The sequence below is a fragment of the Coptis chinensis genome, chromosome 9 (genome assembly GCF_015680905.1).
Source record: "Coptis chinensis isolate HL-2020 chromosome 9, ASM1568090v1, whole genome shotgun sequence".
In the NCBI taxonomy this organism is placed as follows: Eukaryota; Viridiplantae; Streptophyta; class Magnoliopsida; order Ranunculales; family Ranunculaceae; genus Coptis; species Coptis chinensis.
The window spans coordinates 40,675,465-40,687,746 of record NC_141464.1 but is presented as its reverse complement, the minus strand read 5'-3'; positions in this window follow the sequence as shown (position 1 = coordinate 40,687,746).

Here is a 12,282-nt window from a genome sequence, read left to right as displayed (position 1 = left end):
TATGCCCATTACATTCGAGATCAAAGCAGGTGTGACTTCGCAACGTATACCGTCGATGGTGACCCGAAAATGGTCGCCATTAAAGCTCCCATTGTTGTAAAATTTCAACACCAAATTTGTTAGCCCACCATTGGCATATAACAAATATTCCCATCCTCTATAATGTATTTCCGTATCGAAGAATGGGGGCCCATTCTCAAATAGAGCTCCAAAATTTTTCTCCACCGAAATCCGCCTGTTTCCGGCCATTGGTGATCGTACGAAGAGGATGGATATTGATTTGAGATGAGGGGGAGAATTTGGAGTTGCTGATGGAAGGGAATTGGATTTGGAGCTGTGGTGGTCGTGCGCGAGACCTGGATATAACATGGGCCTGTCTCGTGCGAGACTAAATCGAGAGGGAACAAGATCCGGATTTTGGGGAAGAAGAAGGTTGTAAAGGTGACACGTGTGGTGGGTTGTCTTGGGTTTAAATGGACCGAGAATATGAGATTTGGTTGGGCCCAAAAAATTTCCCAAGCCTAAATCAAGCCTAAAGCCCAATTTAAGCCTAAAAAAATCTAAACGCTCACCTACGACTCGTTCAGACTCTGAATTGGATGAATGAGATATCGAAATGATCGGCACAAAAAATGCCATCCAATTATATGAGTCATTCAAAGGTCACAACAGTTTTTGAAAAGAAGGAGGGTTGTTTTATTTATAAACAAAATTTTTATTTATAAACAAGGGAGGTTAATGTGAACAACACTGAATGTCCAAAAGAGTCACCATCCAAATTCATAGGCAACTATCATGTCGACTCTGGAGCGAACCCAATCCAGCCAGACTGTGGCTTTACCTTTATGTGTTATGAGGTTAGGGGATGGATGGTACCATCCTAGACCGTGCGTGCTACGGTATAATAATATTGCCCTTATTACATACGGCTATCCTCAAACTGCCCCAAAGGGAACTCAAAGTAACCAATTCTAGGGGTTGGTTTGGTGAAATCCATTGCTCGTTTGTGTCCCAAGTATGCAACATCCGAGGTTGAACACGAACTCTATGTGCACAACTTAATGCACGGGGATTTTTTTATAAAAGGCAACAATATATAGATATCTATAAGGTGAGTCTTTTAACGTTAGATTCTCAAGACGAATCGAGTCTTTTAATGTCAGATTCTCAAGACGTTTGCAAGTCTTTTAACGTTAGATTCTCAAGACGATTCCCAACCCGTGGGAGAAACGACGCGGCGACGAAGATTATCCTGCACAGCTGGTGTCAGACAAAAGTATACCTTATACCGGCTAGTATCGGATAGGATGTCAAGACCTGGATAGAAAGGTGTTTGACAATGCATACACCACCCCATCCTTAGCGCACGTTGTTTACGAGCAAAAGTACTACGACAATTACCTATTTGTGATAAGTAAGACTTACACCAAATGATTAACTGAAGTTCGTGAGGAAAAGAGTAGAAAAGGGAAGAGAAGGAAGGAGGGGAAATTTTTGGTACCCATCGTTTACCGGCAGGAACGTTTGCTTGCGTTGCAGAAGACATTTATACTCAGTTCTGAAATAGAGTTTTCATGGACTAAGGTTCCGGCGTTTGCAACCACACACTTCAAAGAACTTTTGAGATCATAAAATAGAAGATGGCTCGGCTACCAAAATGGCGTATCCTCTATAGAAACAAGATTGAGTACGCCAAACGAAACATCTAGTCTATGTAGACCGGATCCTGAAAAAGAGTTTGTTCAACATCTGGGGAGCATAATTCGTGGTAATGTTTGAGGCGTTGTCCATTGACTTGAAATTCACTGTTATCTTGTGGATTAAGCAAAGAGATTGCCCCATAATGGGTCACAGCTGACACAATGAAAGGACCAGACCATCGTGTTTTCAATTTACCAGGAAAAATGTGTAATCTGGAGTTGTACAGTAAAACTTTTTGGCTAATTTTGAAATCTTTATGTAAAATATGCTTGTTGTGCACTCTTTTCATATTAGCTTTGTAGGATTTCGAGAGATCATAAGCATCACTCTGAATCTCCTCATGCTCATTTAATTGCAAATTTCGCTTCTCGCCTGCCGCGTTGATATTGTAATTGAGGCTTTTGATGACCCAAAGGGCACGATGCTCAAGTTCAACTAGCAGATGACAAGATTTTCTAAAAATAATGCGGTAAGGAGACATCCCGATAGGTGTCTTAAATGCTGTTCGGTATGCCCACAAGGCATCTGATAAGCGGAGAGACTAGTCCTTTCTTGATGGATTGACAATTTTCTCCAGAATGGACTTTATCTCTCTATTGGAGACTTCCACTTGGCCACTCGTTTGTGGGAGATATGGAGTAGCAACCTTGTGAGTAACTCCATATTTCTTCATTAAAAGCCCAAAAATTTATTACAAAAATGTGTACCCCTATCACTGATGATAGCTTTGGTGACACCAAAACGAGAGAAAATGTTTTCTTTTATAAATTTCACGACAGTCTTATGGTCATTTGAGCGACATGCGAGTGCCTCAATCCATTTGGACACATAGTCTATAGTGACTAGAATGTAGAGAAAACCTTGAGAAATAGGGAAGGGTCCCATAAAATCAATGCCCCAAACATAAAAAATTTCCACAATTAAGATATGATTTAGGGGCATCATATTGCGTTTGGTAATTCGACCTAGGTGCTGACAACGAATGCAAGCTATGCAATGTTCGTGTGCATCGCGAAAAAGGGTAGGCCAGTAAAAACCACATTGTAACACTTTGGCCGCAGTTTTCTTCCCACTGAAATGACCTCCGCAAGATTGCTCATGGTAAAAGGATAATACATCGGTGTGCTCCCAGTCGGGAATGCAGCGATGAATGAGTTGGTTGGAACAATACTTAAAGAGGTAGGGGTCATCCCAGAAATAATATTTTACAGTGGATAAGAACTTTTTACGATCAGGACGTGACCAAGAGGAAGGAACTTTCTCAGTAACTAGGTAGTTATCGATATCTGCGTACCATGGAGAGGAGAAAATAGAGTACAAATATTAGTCTGGGAAGGAATCACAGATGGCTTCAGAATCACTATCAATGTCACCAACCAGCCTTGATACATGGTCGGCCATGACATTTTTGGTTCCTTTCTTGTCTTTGATTTCCAGGGTGAATTCTTGCAAGAGAAGGATCCAGCGGAACAATCGCTGTTTCGCATCTTTTTTCGCTAGTAAGTACCGAAGTGCGGTATGGTCAGTATATACGATGGTGGATGATCCAACTAGATAAGGGTGAAACTTATCCAAAGCATAGACAACAACTAGGAGCTCTTTCTCAGTTATCGTGTAATTACGTTGAGCGTCATTAAATGACAATGGGTTTGTCATCACGTCGTTGGCCTAGTACAGCGCCAATAGCAAAGTCGCTAGTGTCACACATCAGTTCGAATGGTTGAGACCAATCAAGGGGTTGAATGATAGGAACGGTAGTCAGAGCAGATTTTAGAGTTTCAACCGCTTGTTTGTAATTGAAATTGAAATCGAATACCGTATCCTTAAGTAGGAGGTTGGTTAAGGGTCTAGCAACTTTAGAAAAATCTTGAATGAATCGCCTGTAAAACCCAGCGTGGCCTAAGAAGGCACGGATATCACGAACTGTACGTGGGAAAGGTAGCGAAGCAATTTTAACAATTTTAGCCTTATCAACCTCTATCCCGTCTTTCGAAACAATATGACCTAGAACAAGTCCTTTGGTAACCATGAAATGACAATTCTCCCAATTAAGTACCAGATTTTTCTCTTCGTAACGAGCTAACACTTTAGAAAGGTTGGATAGGCAGTCATCAAAGAAATTTCCATAAATGGAAAAGTCGTCCATGAAGACTTCCATATAATGTTCCACCATATCACTGAAAATGTGAAACATGCAGCGTTGGAAGGTGCCTGGGGCATTGCAAAGACCAAAGGGCATTCGTCTGTATGCAAAGGTTCCAAAGGGACATGTGAAAGTTGTCTTTTCTTGATCGGCGAGATCGATGACAATTTGGAAGTAGCTAGAATAGCCATCAAGAAAACAGTAGTAAGCATGACCGGCTAAATGTTCTAGCATCTGGTCAATGAATGGGAGAGGGAAGTGACCTTTACGTGTTTTGGCATTAAGTTTGCGATAGTCAATGCAAATTCTCCATTTTAATGGAATGCGAGTGGAGATGCATTCACCGTTTTCATTTTGTACAATTTGAATGCCAGACTTTTTGGGAACAACGTGGACAGGACTAACCCAGTCACTATTAGAGATAGGGTATATGATACCCGCATCAAGTAAACGTAAAACTTCCTCCCTCACCACCTCTTTCATGGCGGGGTTAAGGCGATGTTGCGGTTCTCGCGATGTCTTTGTGCCATAATCCAGATGTATGCGATGTATCCATACACTAGGGTCTATTCTTTTGATATCATCTATGGACCATCCGATAGCGGAGCGGTGTTCACGAATGACACGAATCAAACATGCTTTTTCGTCGGTAGTCAAGTGAGAAAAAATTATTATAGGGTGATTACCATCGGGATCGAGATGCACATACTTCAAATCAGAGGGTTGAGGTTTTAAATATGGAGTTGGAGGAGTGGGGATCAAGGATTCGTGAGGGGTCGTCTCTTCAATGGAAAAGAGTGAGTCCAGTTTTTCTGAATCAGATGGCAACGCAGTAGTAGGGTCAAATAGTAGTACGGACTCTAATAATGCGTGGACATCCTTAATATACGAGTCATCGTCAAACTCAGGATTATCAAAAGAAAGAAATTGGTGTACCTCGCCTTCGGGAAAAGAGTTTGTGAAATAATCCTATGCTAGACTATCAACCAAGCTAATCTCACCCTCTATTATAGGATCGGGAAATTGTTTCATTTATTTGAACACGTTGACTTCGACAGAAAGGTTCCCGAAAGACAATGTCATTGAACCGTCCCGACAATTTATGAGAGTGTTAGCAGTTGCAAGAAATGGACGTCCCAAAATGATAGGAATGGAGTCACAGGCTACTTCGGTATCTAGAATGACAAAATTAACTAGGTAGTAAAAATCTTGGACCTTGACTATAACATTTTCTACTATGCCCTTTGGGTACTTGATGGAGCGATCTGCGAGTTGCAGAGTCATATTGGTAGGTTTTAATTCATGAAGACCTAACTGCTTAAATAAGTAGTAGGGAAGTAGGTTAACACTGGTGCCTAGGTCTAAAAGTGCGGTAGCAGTATACTTGTCGTCCAACGTGCATGGTACAGTTGGTCGACCTGGGTCTTTGTATTTAACCACACTATTGGTAGTAGTAATTGAGGGAAACTGCTCAGTGATGAACACTTGTTGAGGAACATTCATACGTCGTTTGGTGGTGCACATGTCCTTCAAAAACTTGGCATGCTTGGGCAAATGCTTAAGTGCATCTAGAAAAGGTAGGTTTATGGTCAAATTTTTGAAGATTTCACGGATCTCATCGAAATGTTCGTCAGGTTTGTTCTTTGCCAAACGGGTAGGGAATGGAGCTTTTAGGTGAAAGCGCACATATGGATAAGTGGTGTCTTTCCCTAGGGACATGGATGTAGATTTGGAAGGAACAACTTCGTCCGCTATAGGTTGCGAGGTAGGAGTTGGAAGGACGTCAGCCGCGGCTTTCGTTGATTTGACGTCTAGCATACATATGTGATTGTCTACGGTTTAGCCAGAACGAAGAGTGGTGATGGAATTTACCTCACCCTGGCTAGGATTACTAGATCCTGGTGAATTGTTAAGTTCAAAGGCAGTGTTGGTGGGCTTAGGGTTTGGAACTGCTTGGCTCGGAAACACGCCCTTTTGACTTTTATCCTGTGCTAACAGCTGAAGAGACTATTGGATAGATGCTAAGATTTGATTCTGTTGATTCATGTAGGTCAGAAAAGTTTCAGCTATTTTATCGACAGTGGATTGTACCAGTGGAGCAGTAGGAACAAGTTCATGGTTATTGTTTACAGGTTGATTTTGGTAGCCATATCGTTGATTAGCGGGAACAAGGCTGTGGTTGTTTTGGTACCCTATATTCGTGTTGTTGGGAAAATGACTTTGCCCTTGTTGGAATTGTGGAGGATTTCCTTGACGGTAGGAATTGTAGTTCATGGGTGGTCGTACAGGAGCGTTGTTGACACCCGGAGGAGCTTGTTATTGGGCTAGGGGGGCCCATGCCAAATTTGGATGTTGTCACCAAGGTGCATTAGGAATGTTGAAAGCACAAGCCTCTTCAGAAAATTGGGGAGGGCACTCGTATACCAAGGGGCAGTAAGAATTGGTGTGCTTCGGACTTAAGCAAAGAGGACATGGGGAAGCGTTGGCAACCATGACCTGTTTGGGTTTTTTATCATTTACTTGAACTGAAAGAGCATCGACCTTTTTGGTTAGGGACTCGATCAGATTTTTTAATTCCGTATCGGGTTTAACCTCGAACATAGACGTAACTTTGGTAGGAGTGTCTTTAGAAGATTTGGAAGAATCAGTGTTACCCCAATGGGTGCTTCGTGAAACCTGTTTCTTAAGAAAAGTGTATGCTTCAGTAGCGCCTTTGTCCATGAAACAACCGCCGTTCATGATATCTAATGTTTCCTTTGATGGTCAGAGAGACCATTAAAGAATGAACGGACTAATACAGCGGTGTCGAGTTGATGATGGGGACATTTGAGAAGCAGATCAGTAAATCTGCTCTATGCTTCCGAAAAGGATTCCTGGGGGTGTTGGCGAAAGAATTGAATCTTCTGAAGCATTTATGTAGTTTTCTTCTGAGTATAGAACTTTATCATGAATGCTTGTTCGAGTTTGGCCCATGTGTCAATGGATTGCGGCGCTTGTCCTGCGAGCCAAATTGAAGCTTTATTAGCTAAGGTGAAGGAAAACAACCTAAGCAAGACTTGTTCGTTGGTAACGGTCGGATGGCGGAAAGTGGTGACTACTTGTTGCATCCGACGAAGGTGATTGTACGGTTTTTCATGGTCTAGACCATGGTAAACAGGTAACAGACCAAAAATGTTTGGCGGAATGCGAAAATCTCCTGCAATCTCATCGAGTTTAATGCAGGAAGCAGGTCCTTCTTTTAAGGCAGTATAGAAATCCGAAAGGGGTTTCTCGACTATGGGATTTTTCTTGGCCATAATTAAGGGAGATAATGGCAACGGAGATACTTGACGAGGTTGGTTTACGGAGGAAAAACTATGTCTAGGAGATAACTTAAGCAGTTGTTAATTGTATTTCCGACGATGATATGTTAGTTCTAATTCCTTATTAGTACCAGACCGTAGTCTCATACAAACACAAGTTTTAATTCTAGGCTCATAAGAGCATTTGCAATGCAGGTGATAGTTTTCACCCCCCTATCACCGCCACCTCCTCACTTTTCACCCCCTATCACCAACCGGTGATAAACAAAGGTGAAGTCGCAATGCAAATGCAAAGGTGAAAAAATATCTCGGGACGGGATGTTGGATTCGTCACGGACATAAAAATTATGACGGAATGAAACAGGAAATTTAAAAAAATCGAAAAAAACCGAAAAATCAAAGGAATCTAACTAACATCCGTCCGAAAAAAAAACCCATTTTTTAAAAAACACACGAGGCGAATCCAACATTTAGTTAATTGATAAACTTCGGTGGAAGGTTTCACCTTGTTTTGAACTCGGGAAAACTATCACCGAAGTTTATCACCCACATTACATTGCGGCACTTTTAGAGGAAAGTAGGTGATAGTTATCACTTCCCCCCCTCTATCACCTGCATTGCAAATGCTCTAAGGAACAAATTATGACAGGAGGATTTAGAATTAAAGAAGGAGGGAGGTGAAGCACGTCTTCCTGAGTTGTTGCTAACTTGAGTAGGTAAGCTAGGATAACATATGAATATTCCAGCAGCCAGGTCACCTGAGAGAATTGAGGGCGGTTGTTCGTGCTAGCACGTTCCTTAATTAAACAACCTCAATTTTTCAAGTTTCCTATACACTGATGGAATAGGATGATGATTTATGATGGTGTATTATGCGGGGGTATTATTAAGATGATTATGATGAAATTTTAATTATTAGGATTTTTTTATTTTTTTTATTCTTTTAAGTTTACGTAATTAATGTATTATGGAGACATGATTACGGAACATGCAATTAAAAATGATAGATGCCAAAATAGAAACTAAACATACAATTAACACATGCTAGTTTTACACAAGAAGTCTACACATGCAAATCTATATTACTTATACGTGAATAGAATTATGTCATACGCATACAATAATCTATAGCTATCGATAAGTGCAACTATATGTGAGCTAGGGGAATGTCGAGAACGAACTCATGCAAATGAATACCGCGTACGTGAATTGATGTAACATACACATACAAAAATATTCTAAGCAGGTGGTTTGAAATTACGCATACATCCAAATATATTCGAATCATAGTAATCGTATTAACGTGAAGATGTAATGACGAACCACATTTACATGCAAAGAGTTCTCATGCCAACACACAAACATGCGAGGTAAAACAGGTTATAGCAAACAACCAAATAATATCCTCGACAAAGTTTGAGGAGTTTAAGAATTCGAAACCTGGCGTCCCGCGATTCCTCGTACAACGATCGAATTAACTCCCGAGCTCGTGAACTTACTGGATGGGGGATAAACAGGACTAGAGAGTCCAAAATAGTACTGAGAAGGAGAGTGGCTTGTACCTGAAAACCGGAGTGTTGATACTTTATGTTAGACTCGCGCGCTACTAATATAGTATCATCCGAGACTCTTTCAGTTCAGTACTTCAACTTCCTACGGAATACTTAGATTGTGCTAATAAAAATAAACAAGATCTGGTTAACAAATATCTATTAGCAGAAAAAGTTGGGGCAAATAGGTACGTAATACGTTAGTATCGTAAAAGAAATGGAAATAAAAAAGATGAGGGGGTAGGGGAGGGGGTTTCTGTTTGATGTATTCCAGTTATTATGTTAAATGTCCGAGTCCTACCCCGGCAGCGGCGCCATTTGATAAAATATTCATTTTCATGTTTTGGTTTTATACTTAAGTCCGAAGTCCACAGTTCGAAGTCCGAAGACCAAAGTCCAAAGTCCAAAGTCCGTATGGTCGTCCGTTTAGTCAAGTTACCTTACTCACGTGGGTTTGGTAGGATAGGTCGAGTAAGGGATTGTCCAAACCTTAGGGCTCGGCAAGGGTTATAACTGGAATTACAACTTTTGGTAAGTAGGATTTTAGGTTATTTAGTTGGTTTAAGTAATTTAACGGTAATGCAAATAACGTAAAATAATAACGGTGATTTCGATGTAAATAAACAAAGATAGAGAAACAGGGAGAGGGTTAATCATACTCATGCAAGAATCATTTTTCAACAGTTTATATTACCACATCACTACAGCTCTAATTCGTTTCGAGTTCATAAACAAACCTGAGACAACGTCGAGTATTGATCCCTAGCGAAATGCCCACATTTCTTAGTCAAATCGCACTAGCATAAGGAGTTGAACTAATATTTCATCTCTGGAATATCATTTCAGCTCCTGGTTTGATTCTACATCAGATGGACAAATTGGAGAGCTGTCTGACACCAGAGAGTCGCACGCGAGACATTTTAGGTCTCTTATGAGACTGTTCTGGAGCATCAACACTCCAAATTTGTACAGTCTCAATTATTTTGGGACCGGATGTATAATCTACACCTAATTTCTAAGCAGTGATTCTAGAACATTAAAGTGTCAATCCGAATTCTCACACGAAAGCAAAGATAACCTTCCCGAGGGGATTAGCTCATGGTCATTGGAGGAATAATTAAACTTGCTGTATACAATAAATAAGTAAATGCAGGACATATATTAAACTTGAAAAGAAATGACTTTTATTAAGAAGAAATAACTTACAGTATTGAAACTGTTGGAAGAGAAAATGATAGAATGTAAAGTACCGGAAAGAAGCTACAGACGATAAATTAAAGCTAACTAACTACTGATCAAGGCTAAAGCATAAAATGCTGAAGGAGAAATATTGAAGACCCCCTTTACATATATATAGGCTGGTCTCTCGTGAAGCCTTTAATTTGGTTTCGTCCTTTTGTCAATTTGAATCCTTCAAAACTTTGAAATACAAAGTCTTGGCTTCATCTGATTTACTTTTCTTTTTGTCTTTTTCTCATATGTATTTGGTCCAAAGTTTTGTTCACAGAACAAAACCTTCAATTCAATTCAAACATTGAATTAATATTGATACATGTCTTTTCCTATTGCAAGGTGGCATAAAATTGTGATCATCACTTGCCACCTGCCTATGCTGACTCGTCATGCCTTTTGGGCCCGCAGAGTGGGTCCAGTGGCGGCGCCGATTTTGGCATTTGTACAACTTCATGTTTTTGCGTAAAGTTCGTCGCCCTGGTTGCTCTGGCAGTTCACTAGCCGAAGTCGGCGTCCAGGTTTGAAAGATGTGAGCTTCGGAAGTTTGCTGCTTCTTTATATGTGGACCCGTTTTGCATTGGTTTTGTTCCTTTGGAAACTTCGGCTCTAGTCAAGTTTTGTTGGGCTTCACTGGGGCTGAGTGGGAAGACTTCAAATATTCTAGTATTCCCGTACTTCGATTCATTTTTATCATTATATTCACGTTAACTACGGAAACCTGCAAAAGTACGAAAATATAATTATTACATGATTATTAATAACATAATTGACCAAAATGCTATGTCTCTCAGGGTTTAATATTACAGTTTTGGGTGCTTATCAGCACTCAAGCAAAAACAGAAACTCACTTTAGCATGTCCAAAGATCAAGCTCTATGTCTTGCTTGGATAAAAATTAGTGAAGACTCCATTGTTGGTGCTTTCCAAAATGCAAAAGGATTTTGGAATCGTGTAACAAACGAGTTCAATCAAACATGTGGGTCGGATATGTCTTCCGATTCAATTTGTGGTAGATGGAAATATATTTCGAAAATGATGAACAAGTTTGTTGCAATTGTGAATGCGGTGGAGGCTAGACACGCAAGTGGTACAACAATACGAAGTCGGGTAAATACAACTTCGTTAATTTGTCAATTATTGATTATCTTAGTCTTAGTCTAATTATGTTCCATCTTAGTTTTAGTCTAATTATCTTAGTCTAATTATTATTTCCATCTTAGTCTTAGTCTAATTATCTTAGTTTAATTATTATTTACAAATTAGTCTTAGTCTAATTATCTTAATCTTAGTGATTATCTTAGTCTAATTATTTTCATTTTTTTTTTAGTTGTCTGAGGCAAAGATGGCGTACCAACAACAAGAAAAATCGTCTTTTTCACTTGATCATTGTTATGTTATACTCAAGGATAATCCAAAGTGGAGTAGCATTTTTGAGACAAGATCAAGCCGCCCCACAAAGGGAAAAGGTCACAAATGTGATGGTGAAGATTCAACTTCTAATTCACCAAGTGTTGGTGGAGTTGAATTGGAGGGTTCTCAAGAAATGGAGCGTCCTCTTAGATCAAAGAAAAACAAGTCCAAGAGGAACCAAGAAAAATCAGTTGGTATGTTGGAGGGTTACTTTACACGTTTAGAGGATATATTTGTAAAACATGCAAATGAAACACAAATGTGCTTAGAACTTAGGGAAAGGGAGTGATAAGCACCCAAAACTGTAATATAAACCCTGTAGAGACATTACATATTGGTTAATTATGTGTGTAATAAATGCAAATTAATTGTATTTTCATACTTTTGCAGGTTTCGACACGAAAACGATGAAATTTCAACAAAATCGACATTTTAGCATGGAAACAAGGTGAATATGCTAATTGGAAACAAAGCCTTTTTATCAAGTCCAAAAGAAGCCCATTGGAAGCTTAAATCAAGCCCATGAAGCCTGGTCAAAATAGTCAATTCCGGGTCAACCCTGGTCAAGTTTTACAGAAAAGTCAATAAAACTTTAGAAAATCATATATTTTGACTCCGAACTCCGTTTTGAACGTGTGACCTGTCAAAATGATCAGCACGACAAGCTCTACACAATGGTATATAGGTTCTATCAATTTACTAGACTAAGAATTAAAACAGGTCTGAACCAAGACAAAGTAAAAATCTAATTACTATTTATCATGATGTCATTAAGTGGAAGCTTATGTAATCACCCACTTTCTCCACTTAATACATACACAAACCATTCCTAATTATTTATCTTGTAATGGAAATTACTATTCACCCACTTTCTCAACTTAGATTAAATAAATTCTATTATAAAAGTAGATTAATTTGTAACCTTTGGATTGAAAATGTAAGAT